General features: G+C 49.9%; 1 protein-coding gene across 6 annotated transcripts in view; it reads left to right on the forward strand.

Moving 5' to 3' along the window:
- The window catches only part of Sipa1l3 (signal induced proliferation associated 1 like 3), a 223,067-nt gene that overhangs the window by 104,570 nt on the left and 99,677 nt on the right, over nucleotides 1-18,820 (forward strand). Inside the window, exon 1 of one of the 6 annotated variants that reach the window (XM_047530132.1) lies at nucleotides 2,351-2,464. The exons of the other annotated variants lie outside the window; for them this stretch is intronic. The gene's annotated coding sequence lies outside the window, so the exon portion shown is untranslated. Of the gene's footprint in view, nucleotides 1-2,350; nucleotides 2,465-18,820 lie in introns of those variants that run through there. 6 annotated transcript variants of the gene reach the window in all.

Raw genomic sequence — 18,820 nt, forward strand, 5'->3', positions numbered from 1 at the left:
ACCCTTAGTCATCATTATGAAAATGCAAGTGATAATCACAATGAGGTACCATTACACACCCACCTCAAAAATGAAGACAACAGGAGGAGATGAGGTCAGAGTTGCACGTGAGGCCTTTTCCCTGGATGGCTAGTGGGAGGGTTCTGAGCAGAGAAGGGATGTGATCTGACCCACATGTTAATAGAGTCCCTCTGGCTGTATGTGGAGACAGAAAATTGGGTCAGGAGTGCCTTCTGTGGCCCATGGTCCAAGCAGGAAATAGTGGGAGTAGGGAGCAGATCCTGCTTATACCTTGAAGATGGAGCAAACAGTGCATCTTACTGGCCTAGATGTGGGGTTGAGAGAGAGAGAAGGGCCCACAGTGACCTTGAGATTTTGGCTTGAACTCCTGATGGGCAGTGGGGGTTTTGCGTTTAGGAACACCAGGGCCGAGTCTTGCAAGGAACTATAAAGTCGATGTGAAGGATCTAGAATGCAGCTTTGGCTCTGATCAGTGTGATACCTGCTAGGCAGCCATGAGAGATGGGAGGGCAGTTGGATTTACAAGTCTAGAGTTGAGGGGAGCAGTCCTGGCTGGAGAAGGAAATGTAGGGGTCCTCAGTGGAGACGGCATTGGAAGCCAGGGACCCAGGGACCACCACCTGGGTAGGGGTATGAGTGGAGATGAGAAAACCTGCCCAGAGAGGTGGTGAGGAATCAGCCAGAGAGGCTGGGAGGGGGACACCACGAGGAGGTGGGGGACCAGGAGGATCCATGAGGAGGAGGAGGGGGCTTAGCAGTGAGGAACCCTGTGCTGTGAAAGATGGCCAGTGGGAGCAGTTTCAAAGAGACAGGGCTCTGTGGCCACCTCCCCAGCAGATGTGCATGGTGGAGTGTGTGGCCCGCCTGCTTTGTTCATCTGTGTTAAAGCAGTGTCTTCTGGGACTGGGGAGAGGTTGGAACTGCGATAGCACCTCAGGCTTTCACCCCGGAGTGTGCCACATGTTCTGCCGACCTGGGCTTCTGTCCCCAGTGGGTACTAAGGGCAAAGGGGCATTGGAAATATAACCCAAACATCTGGGTGTCCCCCCAAACTAACAGTTTACTGAGTGCCTGGTGCCATGGGCATCCCATCTGTAAAATGGGAATAACGACAGTGTTGACCTCCTAAAGCTACTGTAGGGAGTTGAGATAATGCTGTAAAACAGGGTGGGTGTTTAATAAATGTGAGCTGTTGTTAAAAGTAGTACTAGCATTACCATTTTTCTGACTTCATGGCCCTCATCAGTTGGGGTGGGGGTTAGGTACCAAATAATCACTGAAATAAACACACAATTTACCTGGGGTAATTAAGCTGTAAGAGAAAGGTACAGGGTGCCCTGAGAGAGAAGGGTGTGGGATCTTCTTCCAGGCTGGGTGGGAACAGGGTCTGAGGAGGCTTTTCTGAAGAAATAGGCTATGTGCTTACCCCTGAAGGGTGAATAGGAACTGCAGCAGGAATGGACTGGAGGCCAGAGTGTTAAAGTGCTAGAATAGCCTGCTCAAAGGCCCCGGGGTAGAAAGGTGCTGGGTGTGGTGGAGAAACAGACCATGTAACTCCAGCAGAAAAATGAAAAGGAAGGGGCATCAGGACCACAGGGTTGGCCGTGCTGGGCTTGGTGAGTCAGGATGAGAGATTTGGACTTTCTTCCCAAGGCCCTTGGTAGCCACGGAAGGGTTTTAAGGAGAGAAGTGATACAGTTTCATTTCAACTCCTGTGTGCACTTTCGAGGCCTGACATCCTGACTCCCTTCCTCCCCTGCACAGTTTGTACTGATTGCTGAAAGCCAGGGTCAAAGTCAGAGACTCCCCTCCCCGTCCCCCACATGGCACCTTGAAGCTTCATGCTGTCATCTGACCACTTGCTCTGTGGCTTTAGTTTTCAGTAAAGGAAAAGAAGGTGCCCTGGTTCCAGACTGATCAGTTCAGTCGCTAAGAAAGAAATTGCTTGCTGATCCACCCCAGGCCACCGGGAGGCCTGCAAAACAGGTCCCAACAGTTCTGCCTCTCCTCAGAAAGCCTCCAGGCTTTGGTGACTCACAAATCCTTCCTCTTAGAGAAGGGACCCTGGCCCACTCCCCGCAAAGATGGCCTCGTTTCCTCCCAGGCCCAAAGCTGCCAACTGCCCACCCCTTCCCCCCATTTCCCTATTTCTTTCGTAAAATGCCGTCTAATTTGCTTCTCTCGGTTCCCTCCTGTGGGCCAAGCCCTGGAGAGAGGTGGAGCAAGCCAGGAGGGAGTTTCCAGATTACTTTTGTCTCCTGAGCACCACACAGGAAATGACTCCTTTGTGGGCCAAGACCCTGTGCCTCCCCCGTTTGACAAAGACCCATATGAGCCTGCCAACACCCTGCCAGCCTGGGAATGCTGTGGAATCCCCAGGGTGTGCAGAGGCCCAGGTGCCCTGAGCAGCCCTCTGGTCCTGTGCTTTGGCATCTCCTTGTGGGTAAGTGGAGGACCTTGCTCTTCCTTCTGCTGTGCCTGTGGCTGCCTCCTCTGAGCAAGTTGGGCTCTGGCCCTGCAGGGAGGGTCTTCCCTTCAGAGCGCTTGGCTGTGTTGTGCGTGTCTTGGGAAAGCCACAGAGCTTATAGCTGTGGCTTATTAGCAGTGCCCCTGGGTGCCTGAGGGGCAGTTGGACTTCCTCTCGGCCGTCTCCTTGCTGCTGTGGGTTATATGTATTGACTCACTTAGTGCTCCCAACAACCCTAGGAGTTAGGTACCACCTAACTGTACAGATTAGGGAAACTGAGGCACAGATAAGTAATGTCACTTGCCTGAGCCACACAGGTAGAAGTGGAGCTAGGATTCGAACTCAACCCATCTGGCTCCCTAATTACTCCGCTGTGCCTCCCATGAGCCCATCCTCCTCCTTATCACGTCACCCCATTTGTCTTCTTCATAGCACTATCATTGCTGATCACTTGCCGTGTGTGGTGCCTGTCCACACCCCACACCGTCAGCTCTCACTGATAGTATGGCTTCTGCATCTCGAGTGTTGCTGTATCCCAGCATCTGGACTAGTACCCGGCACATGCAGCTGCTCCGAAAATCTTTTTTTTTTTTTTAATGTTAATCTGTAAGTCTGTATAGAGTGAATGAACTGAAGTTACCAGCAACAAAGATACAGAGGGCTAGATCTCAGACACTGCTGGTGAGAATGTGCAATGGCACAACCACTCTGGAAAACAGATTGGTGGTTTCTTCAAAAACAAATGGATAGCTGCACAAGCAACCCTATAACCCAGTCAGTGCATTCTTGGGCATTTATCCCAGAGAAATCAGACTTAATGTTCAAACAAAACCCGTACACCATTGTTCATAACCCCAAACTGGAAACAGCCCACCTAGCCCACAGCAGATGAATTGTTAAGACAAACTGTGGAGAGTGCTACTTGGCAGTAAAAGGGAGCAAAGTATTGATTGCAGAGCAATTTGGATGAACCTCAAGGAGATTATGCTGAGCGAGAAAAGCTAATCTGAAACGGTTACAGTGTGATTCCGTCTGTCTGACATTTTCTAAATGTAGAATTATACAAATTGAGTACAGCTTGCTGGTTGTCCCTGGTTAGGAACAGGATTGAAGGGAGATGGGTGTGGTTGCAAAAAAGCAACATAAGGGATGTGTGCGGTACTGGAACTGTATTTTGTTTTTTGTGCTGTGGTTGGAACCTGGGGCTTAGTGCATGCTGGGCAAGCACTCTGTAAGTAAGCTGCATCCCTCAATCCCTGTTCGTTTCACAGTTGTGGTAAATACACAAACACACAGGTGGCAAATTTGCATAGGACAGAGTACACACATACTCAAGCACAGAAAATCTGAATAAAATCAGCAGATTGCATCACTGTCAGTATCTTGGTGTTGATGTTATACTGAAGTTTTACACAACGTTACCATTTTGCCAAACTGGGTCTAGTGTATATGGAATCTCTCTGTACTCTGTCTTATGATTCCATATGACCTTACAATCATCTCAGTAAAAAATTTCATTTGAAAAAGTTGCCAATGAGAGGGGGGAACAGACTGGGAGGGCAAGACAGACAGAGCCCAGGCCTTGAAGGCTGAGGGCAGGAAGTTAGACTTGACCCTGAGGCCAGTGATGGGGGAGTTTCAGGCTTGAGAGGGACCTCGCCAAAATGCTGCACTGAGATCAGGGTCAGAGAATCAGGTGAGAGAGTTGCAATTGAATGCAGGAAAAAGTCAGGTAACAGGAGTACCTTGTAGGGGGACAACAGACCAGTCCCCAAAGCAGAGGGTCAGGGATAACTCCCAGGATCCTGACTGGTCAGCCCTCCCTCCACTTGTGTTTGGCCACACAGCACAAGCTTGCTGTGCAGGGAATGTGCCCTGGTTCCAGCCTCCTCGTCATGGGCCCTGGGGGAACCCTTCTGTGAGCTGGGGAACCTGGAAAAAGAGCATGGGGGAGGGAATGGGGCACACAGTATGTGTCAGCAGTCAGTCCGTCTCTGTTTTGAGGCATAGGTTACTTAGTTGCAGACATGTCAAAATTGCTTGAATGTGTACTCAAAACAGGCACATTTTACTATATGTAATTGTACTTCAAGAATTAAATAAGTAGATACACCAAACAAATAATAATGCTAATGAAATAGCTGTGCACCAGCAGGCCCAGTGCTGAGCACTTCCCTCGTGTTAATGCAGCAGTTCCCTGAGGGAGGTGCCTTATGGACCAGGCAATCCCAGTGCAGTCCCTCCGCCACTTGCTTGCGCAGAGCCGGTCCCTCTGAAGAGCAGTGATTGGACCCAGGGCAGGCTGACTGCAGAGTGTGTGCTCCTTTGTCTCCCCCCACCTTGCTTGCCCTTTAATCTGACAGAGTGACAGTGCACTGCAGCCCAGAGGTCCCCTTGCTGAGGTCCTTGGGCCATGTGTCATTTCAGAGCTCCCAGCAGTAGCCCAGATCCAGAAGTTTGACCTTTGATTCAGGAACAAAGCAACTGCAGGAGAGCCAGGCTGGGCTTTCTGGTCCTGTCTCTCATCCTCAGCTCCAGCCAGCTGGGGATTAGCCCCCTGCTGTTATCAGGAGAAATAGAACAGAGGAAGCTGGCTGCAGTGCCTGCTGGAAGGATGGGGAAGACCGAGTATCATGAAGTAACCCACTGCAGAGGTTCCTGAGCTCCTGCACAGAGGGCTGTGCAACCGACTTTCCTTGTTGCCTCTGGATGGGGCAGGGAATATGCAGCTGGAGACCTGTACACACTCTCCTTACATAGGGATTAATTGGCCCTTCCAGTTTTTGCCTCTGATCCCCTGTTTCCCTCTTGCAGAAAATTTCCCTTGTTTGACAAAAAAAAAAAAAAAAAAAAGGCTGGCTCCTGCATGGGTCTCCATTAGGATGTCATTAGTTGCAAAGAACCTAAACCCTGGCACCATCTGGGCAAACAGCAGACATTAATATGTTTTGGGAGTCGAGGGGTGGGTGGCATCAGGCAGGGCAGAAAGAGCAGCTTGCCATGTCTGTCAAGGATTCAGGTGCTGAGCTTTAACTTCCTCCTAAGACCTCTATATATGACGCTTGACCCCCAAATGGAATCCAGTGACATCCAATGCACTTACTTTTCTTATCCACGGACATCAGGAAAGGGACAGACAGAGGGGTAATGTGGGAGTGGGGAGAACAAGGAAAGAGAGAAAGAGAGATAGAGAAAGGAGGAGGAGGAGGAAGAAGCCTCCTTCCTCTTGGGTTCAAACACTTTCTTTCAGGCTACATTTGGTCCAGCCTAGGTTGTGTGCCCTCACCACAGAATACTGCACCCTGCTTGCCTTTGACCAATTGGAATCCATCTTCCAGGAACTGGGGAAGGAGAAGTGGGGATGAGCAGACAACCAAATGCCCACCACAGTAGGAAGAGGCCTCCAAAGCTCCGTCCCTGCCCAGTGCTTAACTGAGTCAGCCAGTGTACCCAACAGATTTTATGGTATTCAAGAACAAAGAAGTGTGGTGTTCTTGAGCATAGTAGTGACTGTCTGGCTTCTGCCTCAGCCTCTTCCACCCTCACTTGCCCCCAGAGGAGGGGCAAGTGGGTCTGGCAGCCAAAGAGCACTTGGCTGGTGGCAGAGGGGCAACCGAGTGTGCGTCCCCTTCCTTATCGTTGGGTAGGTTTTTTATTCTTTAATCTCCATCCCTCCCCTCGACCCTTCTTCCTCTTGTGTTTGTGCTATGGTCATAGCTTTGTACATATCCTTGCAAAGTGTATGTTGGGGCTTGAGCAAAGAGTCGACTTTCAGAAATGGTTTTGGGCTCCGTGTCACATGCTTTCTGTTTCTTCTGGTTTTCGCCCAATGGCATGTGTTTGAGAGCTGGCCACGTGGCTCTGTGTGCATCCAGCCACTGCAACAGTGCTACAGTGACACCCCCCTTCCTGTGTCTGAACCTGAGAGGTTTTGTACCCATGGTCATAGTGTGACCAGGGATGAGCATTCTCTCTTCCCCAGGGATGGCCAGGCTGTTGCCCATGAGACTGTCCTGACCCATGCTCCCTGCAGATCACGAGAGGGCCTGGCTCCCCCATTTGCTTCTCACTTGGCTGTTACCCTGCTTCCTAATTTGCGCCTGATGGATGTAAAATGGGGTCTCAAGTTTTAATGCTCTAATGATCATTCTGGCTGTGTTCTAGGCTCATCTTTCCATAGGAGACTCAGTCAGAGATGCAGAGAAGGGGAGGACAGTCACAGAGGGCAAATTCTAGAGCTGGGTGATCTGGGTTCCAATCCCGACCCTGCCATTTAAGACAACTTACTTAACTACACTGAACCCCACAGCTTCCTTAAATACAAACTGGAAGTGATAATAGTATCTGTATCACAGGGAATATTGAGGCTCTAACAGGGTTATATATGCCACATGCTTGGAAGTGCTTAAGACCATGCGTGGTACGTATGTGCTGGGAAAGTGTTAGCACTTATGATCAATGTTATTACTGGGTATTCTAATATTGTCTAAATATCCAAATATTTTATCCTCTCTTTATTGACCTCAGAAGTCACCTGTGGAGGCATTTCAGACTGTTCCTTAGAAACCATGGAGAGTCAAAGTTGTAAAAAGACACATGGTGCTTCCTCCATGTTTGGGTGAGGTAGTAGGTGTGCATTTCTATATAGGTGCTTTTTAATTTTTAAAAGTGTGATGTGTGATTAAAAAAAAATTAAATGTTACAAAGGTATATGAAGAGCTGGGCACAGTAGTGCGTGCCTGTAATCCCAGGGATTTGGGAGGCTGAGGCAGGAGGACTGCAAGTTCAAAGCCAGCCTCAGCAACTTAGTGAGGTCCCAAGCAACTCAGGGAGGCCCTGTCTCTAAAATACAAAAAAGGACTGGGGATGTCACTCAGTGGGTAATCATCTCTGGGTTCAATCCCTGGTACCAAAAAAAAAAAAAAAAGAAGTAGTAAAAATTGAAAATCTGGGCTGGGGATATAGCTCCGTTGGCAGAACACTTGCCTAAATGCTAACCAACACAAGGTCCTGGGTTCAATCCCCACCCAGCATCACAAAAAATAAAATAAAATAAAAATAAAATTGAAAATCTTACTCATTTCCTGCACCCCACCTCCAGGTCTACTTTCCGAAGGTAAAGTAACCATGGTAAGTGAGTTGCTTTGTCAGCCAGGTTAAAGGCCTCTGGAGCAGGCATTTAACTAGCCGTGTGACTCAGGCAAATGACTTTGTCACTCTGTCTCAGTTTCCTTGTCTATAAAATGGAGAAAGTAACTATCTACATTACAGGGTTTTATGATTATATATTACCGGCAAAGTGCTTAGAACAGTGCCCAGCACGTGGTGTTAGTGTTCATGCTTCTGAAATTTAGTGTTATTGCTGTTTACCAGGTTTTTTCCCCTCTGAGGGTCACATAATTTCTTTAATGAGATGTGATGCGTGCATTTTCTTCACAGCCAGCGTTGGTCACTTTTCAGGGTCTCCTGGGCGTTGTCCCACATTTGCAAGTTAGATGTTCTCTCTCTCTCTCTCTCTCTCTCTCTCTCTCTCTCTCTCTCTCTCTCTCTCGCAACTGGCATATCAACTTATGTAGCAAGTTTTTTCATGGAGGTCCCTCAGGTGATCTTTCTTCCAGCCCCAGGAGCACTGCAGTGGGGAGCCTTGTCCAGGCAGCCCTGGCCTCCTGGCCTCATCCTGGGATCACTGGGTCCACGGGTATGCATGGTTTTAATTTAATGAGCTGACAGTTGCCCTTGAAGAACGTTCTGCCAATAGAACCTGGCACACCCCCACCAACAGAACCAGGACCTATTTCCTTTTACCTGGTGGATTTGGTTTGTTTTGGTAATGGGAGATCTCAGGCCGTAACAGGTGGAAGCGGCACACGTTGTCTGTGTGTACATACGTGTACAATCGTGTCACCAGGTTCCACAGACATGGGCACACTCATTCCCTGCTTTTGGATCATTTTGAAACAAATCTCAAGCATCAGCTCATATTGGGGGTCAGGTGCCCACATGTGCCTGCTTCTTATGGGAGAGCAGGGGGCATTTCCATAAAATAATGCCAAGGTGCATTATTCACTTCCCAAGGTGCATCTTCTCCCTTGATTCTCAGGTGCCCCATCAGGAAGGCAGAGTCCATTCTAGGTGTTTTATGTAGAGGGAATTCGGTTTAGACAGTTTGTTTAAACAGATGGAGGAAGAGAAAAACCAAAAAGGGACAGAGAGGAAGCCCCTAGAGGAGCAGCTGGAGCTGCAGGGACACAGCCCACCGCAGCAGGTCAGGGAGGTATCCCCTGTCTGAGATGCTGTCCAAGATGGAGGGCCTGAGGGAGAACCTTCCGGGCTTTTCTGAAGCTAACCAGGAATCCTGAGAAATGTAGTTCCCATAGCAGGACGACAGACAGTGGATCAAACAGGGAGCTTGATCCCTGCTTTACAGATGAGATAACCAGGTTTAAATGGCCTGTCAGGGTACGTAATTTAGTGATGAGCACCACCCCTAACACCTTGACTCCCTAGGTGCCACCTGAGGCAGGTGTGGGCATTGACTGCCGACTACGAGGCCCTGCTGTGACAGGCCTCCATGGTTACCAGCTCTTCCTGGGCTGAAGGAACCCACTCCCCAATCCATGCTCAGAGCAGACACTGACTTGTTCCTGGCCATTGGACTGGGTTGTGCCCTGGGCTAAGGCAGTCCTTGCTGAGGACATTGTACCAGCAGACAGAGCCCTTGCTTGCCTGGAGGGCTCCCAGGAGAGCAGTGTTCCGCACCAGGAGAGATGCCAGAGGAGCTTTCCAGCACTGAGCAGCACAAGGTGGCTTCTACAGGCAGCTTTAAACTCAGGTGGGCATTGGGCATGTGGCTTCCTGGAGGTCAGGCCAGCAGAAAGAGAGGAATGGTGCCAGATACGTAAACAGAGAGGCTCAACAGCAGTGCGAGGCTTGAACAGAAGCTTAGAAACTCAGTTACACAGGAGACCCTGGCCAGAGCCGTGGAGCTCCCCGAGACGAGCCAGGCCCTTCTTAGAAAGCAGACCTTGTTTCAGTTACTTGGCACACGTTAACTTGGTTCTCATGATAATCCTCGGAGGTAGGTACACTCACCCCAGAGCAGCAGGCGAGTTGCAGAGGGGTCGTGGCAGCAGGAGTCCTTGTCGTAGGAGTAGAGTAACAGCGGGCACGTGGCTCAGCGGTTACCGTGCCAGGCTCTGCCCTTGGAGCTCATGTCAGCTCCTTTCGTCTTCATCGCATTCCTTTGAAGGAGCTACTCCTGTTTCCATTTTACAGACGAGGCAGCTTAGGCACAAAGAGATTCAGTGACTTGCCCAAGGTCCCCCAGCAGAGCTGGAATTCAGATCCAAGTGACCTGAGTTCAGAACCTGTGCCCTAAACTGCTGCTGTCCCCTGAGTGAGAGAGAAGAGTGCACACCAACTTTCCCAGTACTCTGCACTCGACTCTCAGGTTCTACCTTGGTAGAGGCTCATCACATGACACGGTGGTCACCGTTTGCCAGGCAAGGAAGAGATGAGAGGCTGTGGTGACAGCAGCTAACGGGCCTCCTTGGTATCACTCCAGGTCCTGTGCTGAGGGGTCCTCGTGTATGATTAGTGAAGCTTGTTCTGTGACCCTGGAGGTCGAGACAGTCGAGGAGACTTAGGCTCGGAGGTGAAAAGCCTTCGTTCAGAGCTGGAGGAAGTGTTGCTGGCACTGAGGTCCTGGCACCACACTCTAGTGACTTGAGGACTTTGTATATGATCTCGGGGGATATAAATTATATAAATTGAGCTCACCCACCAGATGTTAACTGAGAGCCTACTGTGTCAGCCACAGTGCTAGTGCTGAGGGAATTAGCAGTGGACAAAGCTGCTTTGATCCCAACCCTCAAAGGAGCTCACTAGTAGTAATCTAGATAAAGGCAAAGCTTCTGCTCATTCTGATTACCTGTTGCAAAAAGCTCAACTCACAGTTTTTTAGCTTGACGCCAAGAAAGAAGGTAGCTCCAGGATTCGTTCAACAGCTCCCCGTGTCAGGTCCCCAGGTCTGTACTTCTGAAGTCTTCTTGGCCTTTCCTCATGATTGCAGGATGACTGCTGTGACTTCAGGTATCGCAGCCTCTCAAAGTCACAAGGCAGGAAGCAGTAGTACTTCTCTATTAGGAAGCTTCCCAGAAGCTTCTCCCTTCAGGCTTCTTAACTGGAAAACTAAGTGGCTTTTTCAGCCTTGATATTGATAGATGCACAAAGGACAAGATGGTTAGAATACTGTAGGGAGCCAGTGAAAGTGTTTGCTCTAGATCAGGAAGCAAGCTTTCCCTCCTTGTCAAACCTGACTCCAGGCCTGTCTCCTCCCTCCTTGGTGGTCTATGCCTTTATTCATCATAGAACACCAGAAAGCCTAGAAGTTAAAAGCTTGGACTCTGAAATCATCCTGCAGGATTTGAACCCACTTTTGCTACTTATCAGCGGTGACTGTATGCATGTTACTTATACAGATCGCTTTCATTCTGTGCCTCACTTTCTCTTATATAAAGTGGGGGTGATAATAGCCTGTCTTGAAGGATGTTTGAGTCAATGTGTTAATACAGGTACAGGCCTTGGTCTGCTGTGGACCAGGCTCCGTGCCTATTTGCTTGCCCCACTGTGGGAGCAGAGCAGTGTGTCTACATGAAGCACTGGACAAATGCCAGTGAGCCTGCCTTTCCACATCAGACTGTCAGACCCTGTCCCTAGGCAGATGGGCAGGAGTCCAGAGAATGGTCCCTGGGTGGGGGGTTTACAGATGGGGATATCACGTGGGGTGGGTCACAGAGAGGAAGGAGATTGAAGAGCAGGCATGACTAGCTCCTGCAGGCCCAGCACCAGCAGGGCAGCAGCTACTCCAGCTGCAGAACCTTGGGGAAGTGGTTGAAAGTTCTGGGAGGTGATTGGTCTGTGAGTTACAGCTAGTCTGTGGAGGGAAATCATCTGAAACCTAAATTTAAAAAAAAAAAAAAAAAAAAAAAAAAAAACAAAAAAAAAACATGTAGGGTCACGAGGGAGGTTTTGGAAGAGATTTGCTGGTTCTGATGGAACCGTGGGCGTTGGGCTTTGCTTTTGTTCCTCGTGAACCTGCACGTGCTCCTGGGAAGCCAGTGTTGTTTCCATCTTTCCAGGGAGTGGCACGACCTTCAAGAGCCCACTCCTAGCCTGGCACAGTGGCACATACCTGTAATCCCAGCAGCTTATGAGGCTGAGACGGGAGGATTGCGAGTTCAGAGCCAGCCTCAGCAATGTCAAGGTGCTGAGCAATGCAGTGAGACCCTATCTCTAAATAAAATACAAACTAGGGCTGGGATGTGTCTCAGTGACCGAGTGCCCCCGAGTTCAGTCCCTAGTACCAAAAAAAAAAATAAATCCACTTCTGAGTCCTTCACTGGGTATGTGAGCTCCTGCTGTGGGTTCCAGGGTTTGGGAGTGAGCAGAGTCCACACTCTGTAAAGCTCGTGCCCTAGGGGAAGGGGAGATGGAGATGCAGGTGGACCCCAGTTTCTCCCAAGCCAGTGTTGGGAGCTAAGAGTCTGGGACTGCTATGAAGTGCTCACATTCCAGTCTTCTCCCTTCCTGCCTCTGTATGACCTTATCTATAAAATGAGGGCCTGATAGGACCACTGTCAAAATTGCATTCTGCTACATGTAACAGAATACCAGCGAGCACGGCTTCAATGAGACGATTGGTGTTTTGTACCTATGCAGGCTGGGGCAGGGCTGCTGTGGGAGGGAACAGGCTCCTTCCATCTCCTGTCTCCTCACCTGCTGTCCTCAACACATGACATACAGCCTCATGTTCACAAGATGGCTGCCATGCCTCCTGATAATGGCATCCACAGCCCAGATACAAGAAGAAGGGTGGAAGAGTCATGCCAGGTGACACTGCCGCTCCCTTTATTAGGAAAGCAGTAGTTTTGCCAGAGGCTTCTTCCCTTGTCCCCAGCAGGCTTACATTTATCTTTTCTTGGCCAGAATTGAACATATAGTAGCCATAGCTGTAAGGAAATCTGAAAGCAAGCTTTTTGGATGGGCATCCTACTGCCCCAACAGATTTGGACTTCACTCAAGGAAGAAGAGGAGAGTGGGTTTGGACTCCCTCACCAGCACTACCAGGCCAGGACCTGGCCCTGAGCAGCCCACAGCGGAGGGTACCAGAGTCTCGCTCTTTGGGCCGAAGTTCAGGTTCCCACGTGTAGGAACGCCACTGCTTTCTGCCTTGTTGCCACATCTGCCTGGTGGGAGTGATGCCTCTGCCCTGGGGTCAGCTGAGGAGCGCTTAAGAGAGTGTACAGACCTGAACCCGAAGGACCGCAGCATGCAGTCCACCTGGAAGAGGGCCGAGATTGGCTTTTGTTTGGAAAATTGTTTGATTTTTCTTAAAGGCAAACCCAGCCCTCCCACCTGACCATCAGAGCCCAGACTTACTGGCCTGAAACAGCTCACTTATTCATTTCTCTCCACACCTTGTCTGAACTACATGAGGGCAGAGAGCCAGAGCAACGCCACATCTCTTGACCAGCGTCTTCCCTCCTCTGCATTGGCACCACCCTTGCTCGGGGCCAGGCCACTCTTGTCACCCACGCAGAGAGTTACTCTAAGGCTCTTTGCCCCTTGTCAGGTACATTATGTCCATGGCAGCCACGTGGAGCCCTGGCCCTCCTAAGCTTGTCAACTCCTGGTTCCTAAACCCTCAGGACCTTTGCACCTACTGTTTGTCTATCCACTCCCCCCACCAACCAACCCTCTGCTGGCCAGTTTCTCATCCTCGGGGCTTAAACACTGCCTGCTTGGAATCTCCTCGCCGCCTGCTCCACAGCACCCTGTTCTTCTTTCCTCTCGCTGTCTTGCTGTACACCGATATGCGTACTTGGTAAGTACATTTAATTAACGTTTGTCTCCCCCTGTGGACAAAGGGCAGAGAAGGGGCCACCTTGTTCACTCATTTATTTTTATTCCATAGTAAGAACAGAACTAAACAGGCCAGAACTGTTTAGTGAGTGGGATCAGTGGAACCTTCACTGTGTAGGTATTTTTGCCTGATTTTGAAAACATGTTTATTAAAAATAATTCAAAAAGATACAGAAAGGAATACAGACACACTTTCAGAAACCACTGATCATCCCAGCACCAAATCTGAATTTCCTTGCAGCCTTTTCTCCGACTGTGTCAGCACACGAGTGTTCACGTTCACAGCTGTAGGATGTGCACGAACTTGGTTACCCGGGCCCCTCGTGCCCGTCGTGGGGGATGGTTCTGTTCTTTTGTTTTTGTTGTACTTTATATCCAATGCCATGAAATTATTTTTTTCTTCATCTGTAATTATTTCTTTGGGATCAATTCCCAGAAGTAGCATTACTGGTTCAAAGGGTAGGAACATTTTTTAAGGCTATTGCCAAATTGCCTCTAGAAAGGTTCCACCAACTGAGGGCAGTTTAAGTCTGTCATCCTGGGAGAGGGACTGATTTGCCAGCATCTTGGTCTCCTCCATGCTGTAGGAATGCCATTCCCCTGTTCTCCTGGTGTCCCTGTTGCCCCTGCCTACCTGGCCTGTATACCTGTCCTATGTGTGGTCCAGGGTGGGATGTTTGTGGAGTTGTGCAAACAGCACCATCTGCCAGCCAGTCCTGTGGGCCTTAGAAGAGGCCTTTTGCACCCAGTCAGGATCAGAACTAGGTTCCTCTGGAATCTTCTGTGGCATTACTGCAGGGGCCGAGCTGGGATATACATTCCAGTGGCCTGGCCCCCAGCCCCTCTGCCCACGTGTCTCCCCCACTGTGGTAAAGAAGACAGAACTGTCAGGCAAAGGGCAGCCCCTTCCCCTCTGTCCCCAGCTGTCCTTGGTAAGCTGCCCTGAGGCCACTACTATGGATAAAGCCCCGCTCTCCTGTCTGCTCCTGGCTAGGAGATTGCACCTTCCTGGCGTGCCCAGAGGGTTGGTGCTCAGGCAGGTGGAGTGTCCTGCAGTATGGCGGTGGAAGCCTTATGCAGGAGAGAAATGACCCTCAAGCCAGAAGAGGGGTTGGGCTAATCTTCAGGGCTTCAGAGAGGGTGATCCAACAGCTTAGATGTTTAAAATACATACATATATTTTTTAAAGTTCCTATCTAAATAACCTGCACAATGCAGAAGACTTTAAAACTTACTGTGAAATGTAACATAGTTAACTGAGAAATGTGCAAAACAGATACATTCGGCCTTCTGTGTCTGCAGATTCAAATACAAAAGTATTTGAAAAGAAAAAAAAAAAATCCTTGCTGAACACGTAGAGCTTTTCCTTGCTGTTATTCCTTAGCATAGCAGTGTGATGGCATGCGTGCTGTCGGGAGATGGTTTAAAGTGCAAGGAGCATGAGCTCTGACAGGCCAGAAACTGATGTTGTGACTTTCTGTATAAGGGACTGAGCAGCTGCAGATTTCAGTGTCCTCAGGGGGTTGGGAACAATCCCCTGTGGATACCAAGGGACAGCTACATGCCATTTAATGAAGAATGACAAAGCAAGTGCCCACATCAGCCCAGGTGGAGAAATGTAGAACCATGGCACCACCCAGAGCCCCCAGGACTCTTCCTCCCCTCAACCATCGCTCTTCAGGCATCTGTGGTCACCATTTGCTGGTCTCTTCCTATATGTGAGCACCTCCAAGTGACCCAGTTCCAATTCCCATGGCTTTGAAGTTCCTGTAAACAGAGTCATAAGCTATGAATGTTGCTCTCTCTGACTTCTTGCTCAGCATCGTGTCTGGGGGATGTGAGGTGTCCACACATTTCTAGGCCTAAAACTCATTGACATAGGGGAGCTTTACAAATGCTATTCTTTGTGCATTTTGTTTAATTGTTTAGTGTTAGAAAGAATAGAATGAATCCACCACTGGTATTACGGAGGCTTTCATAAGTGAGTTGACCAAAAGAACCATCTTTAAGAAAGAGCACAGGTGGTCTGTGCTCTGCCTCAGTGGAAGGCGAGGGATTTGGGAAGTTTGGGAGCCTCAGGCTGGAGGATAGATCTGAAGTCATATAAGCATACTCTCAATCCCTGCCCAAAGGGAACCACTGTTAGCCTTCCAGATCTTTCCTCCCATTGACCTAAATAGGGAAGGAGGGAGGGAAGGAGGGAGGGAGGAAGGAAGGAAGGGAGGAAGGAAGGAAGGAAGGAAGGAAGGAAGGAAGGAAGGAAGGAAGGAAGGAAGGGAGGAAGGAAGGGAGGAAGGGAGGGAGAGAGGTAAAGAGATTCAAAATATGTCACTTGATACATACTTGTTTTTAATTTCAGTGTGAAAGAGTATATCACTCTTGAATTACTTTGTGGGCTGAGTTTGTTCTCTGATTAAAGCAGCCAGTTCCGTTGTAAGATTCTGCTTCAGGGTCATGGTGAGACTGGACCAGACGCTTTGTGAGTTCTCCCTAGAGGACATGCAAATTAGGGACCAGAACAATGCCTGCCCCTCATGCCAGTGATTTGTTTTGTTTTGTTTTGTGGGTGGTTTATTATCTGCTTCATTCTCCCCACCCGCCAAGTAGTCTGCCAATTCCTTAGCTTCCCCACTCCCTGCAGATGTTGGAACCTGGACTCTGGGGAGAGGTTAACAGTGGGACCAGGTCGAGGCTGCTTGGCCTGGGCTAGTTGACTGGCTAATTGGTTATTCAACTGGGTTGGATTTTTCTTTTCTTTTTCCTCCCTCCCTTCCTCCCCTCTTCCCTTTCTTCCACTGGGATTGAACCCAAGGGTCACTCCACCACTGAGCTCCCTCCTCAGACCAATTTCTTTTTTTATTTTGAGACAGGGTCTCACTAAGTTCCAGAGGCTGGCCTTGAACTTTCCTCCTGCCTCAGCCTCCCAAGTAGCTGGGATTACAGGTGTGTCCTCCACATTTGGTTAGGTGTTTTTGTTTTCATGGGTTCAGAAATAACTTGGGGAGGACACCTTGACCTGGGCATTGTTCTGGGTGCTGGGAATAGAGCAGTGATCCTGTCTGGCGGGTGTTTGATCAGCCCTGTCAGAGTGCTGAGTGCAGCTGCCCTTGCCACTATGGATGCTTTTCAACATCTTGAGTAAGGATGTGTTGAGTGCTGGTCAGGTGCCACTACTGTGCAGAGTGCCTTCCTGGGAACGTCTCACTGGACACGCCAGCAGTCTGGGAGGTGTCACTGTCATTCTCGCTGGTACATATTGGGACTGGAATTCAATCCCGGTAACCTGATGCCAGAGTAGAAGCCTGATTCTGCTTAAATCACCAGCGGGTGGATGGCTGGGTAACTGGGTGCCCATTGCGTTGGTGGCTATGCCCCTGCTCTTTTTGGAGATGACAGTGTTATGATGACCATGGATCCACATACGGGAGTTCAAGTCCCACTTCTGCCTTTCACCTCACTGTGCGACCTTTAGCAGGTAACCTACCGCTCTGAGCCTCAGTGTTTCCTTCTGTAAAATGGAAACAACAGTGGGGCCCCCTCCTTGGGATGCTACCGCTTCGGTGGAGCCAGGAGTGAGGCCAGAGCTTGTTAAGTGGGGACTGCGCTTGCTAGGGGTAGCCCAGGAACTGCCCCATTAGAGCAGCCTCCACCCTGGGCTTTTGGCTCCATAAATGCCAAGTTTTGTTCCCTCTTGACAGCTTGTGCTCTCAGGTGGGGCAGTCTCATGAGCGGCCACGGGCCGGCTCTGGAATCAGCCCAGCCCAGCTTCAGACCCCAGCCCTTCCTCTCATTCTCTTTGTGGACCCTCCCTGGACCTTCGTTGTCCCATTGTGAGGGTCCACAACCCTACCTCAGAGGGTCATTAGAAATCTCGAGCGCAGTGGTTCCTGCCACGTGCTCTGCACAGGGCCTGGCTCTTGGTGGACCTCTGTCAGGGCCAGTTATAGTGATGGATGATGACTGCTGGCAGCTGGGTGCCACCCAGGAGAACAAGGCCCCGCTGTATGTATGTCCCTTGTCCTCAGTGTCCTCCCCTCCCGTCCCCCTGCTGGAAACCTTCCTGGCCATGGCATTCATGGGGGCTCTACTGCTGCCCCATCCTCTCTAGTCTAAAATCATCCTCAGGTGAGGACAAGCAGAGCCAGAAACGCCCTGGGCCTGGCCCCCCAAGAGCAAGATGGAAAGAACAGGGCTTTAACAGATGTTCTGTTACAAGGATTCCCTGACTCTGTTTAATCAAGATTGCTAAATATTGATTTAATCTCCAGGCCCAGCAGATGTGATGTTAGCAGGTTTCGGTGACAGTTAGCTGGAATTAGTTTGCAAGTCAGACTCCATGCTGACCAGATGCCATCTCCTACACAGGAGCAATCCCTGTAGGGGACACATTAAATATTTAGTCATCAGTCTGGCCTAGGCAGTGGCCCCCAGGAGCAGATCCTGAAGTGGGATCCTGGCAGCCCCATGGACCCCGGAGTTGCCTGCACGATGGCTGTAGGTGTCACCTACGTGACTGCTCAGGCAGTTCCGGTCTGTAACTGTTGGCCAAAAAAGTTCCAGTATTAAAAATAAGCAAGATAGCCACACCAGTGCCTGTGGCTTGACACCGAACTTGACTAGAGCCAGTGAGGTCCTTCAAGGGCAGCCTGGAGCAGTGATAGTACCCCAGTTAAACCTCCCCTGGAGTGGTCACCCCAACAACAGAGGCCCCCATCTGGCCTCTCAGGCCCATGGCCCGGTTCCATCACCTTATCCCCCCACCACAGCATGTCTGCAGCTCCTGGGTGGGCCTGGCGTGTGCACGTACACACCAGGAAGCATCCCTTTCCAATTGTACGTTTCAAAGTCTCATTTGAAGCGAGTGGGATTAACCCAGAATTGGAACAAGATGCTCAAGCCACATGTGCTTCCGGGGAGGTAACAACACCCGGCCCCACAGAGACTCAGGGGGCCACCTCCCCTTGCCTCAGGCTCTGGGGCTGCCAGGAAGACAGGGTATGATCCTCTTGTTCAAGAGGAACCAGTCTGGACTGTTTAGCCCTTGAGCCCAGGGGAACAACAGGTCATTGCAAGGCCACATTTGGTTTGCTCAAAATTTTTAAAATTATTATTATATAAGTAAAAGTGATAGCAACTAGTATTTATATATCACTCTGTGCCAGGGTTGTTGTTTTTTGCAACGATCTTGCTGTTGCTTAGGGCCTTGCTATTGCTGAGGCTGGCCTCAAATTGAGATCCTCCTGCCTCAGCCTCCCAATCTGCTGGGATTAGACTGTGACAGGGATATTCCAAGCCTCTGAGTAAGAGTTAAGCTGTGGGGCTGTGGTTGTAGCTCAGTGGTAGAGCACTTGCCTTGCATGGGTGAGGCATTGGATTCGATCCTCAGCACCACAAAAAAATAAGTGAATA

Source organism: Sciurus carolinensis, chromosome 16 (genome assembly GCF_902686445.1).
Source record: "Sciurus carolinensis chromosome 16, mSciCar1.2, whole genome shotgun sequence".
NCBI lineage: Eukaryota > Metazoa > Chordata > Mammalia > Rodentia > Sciuridae > Sciurus > Sciurus carolinensis.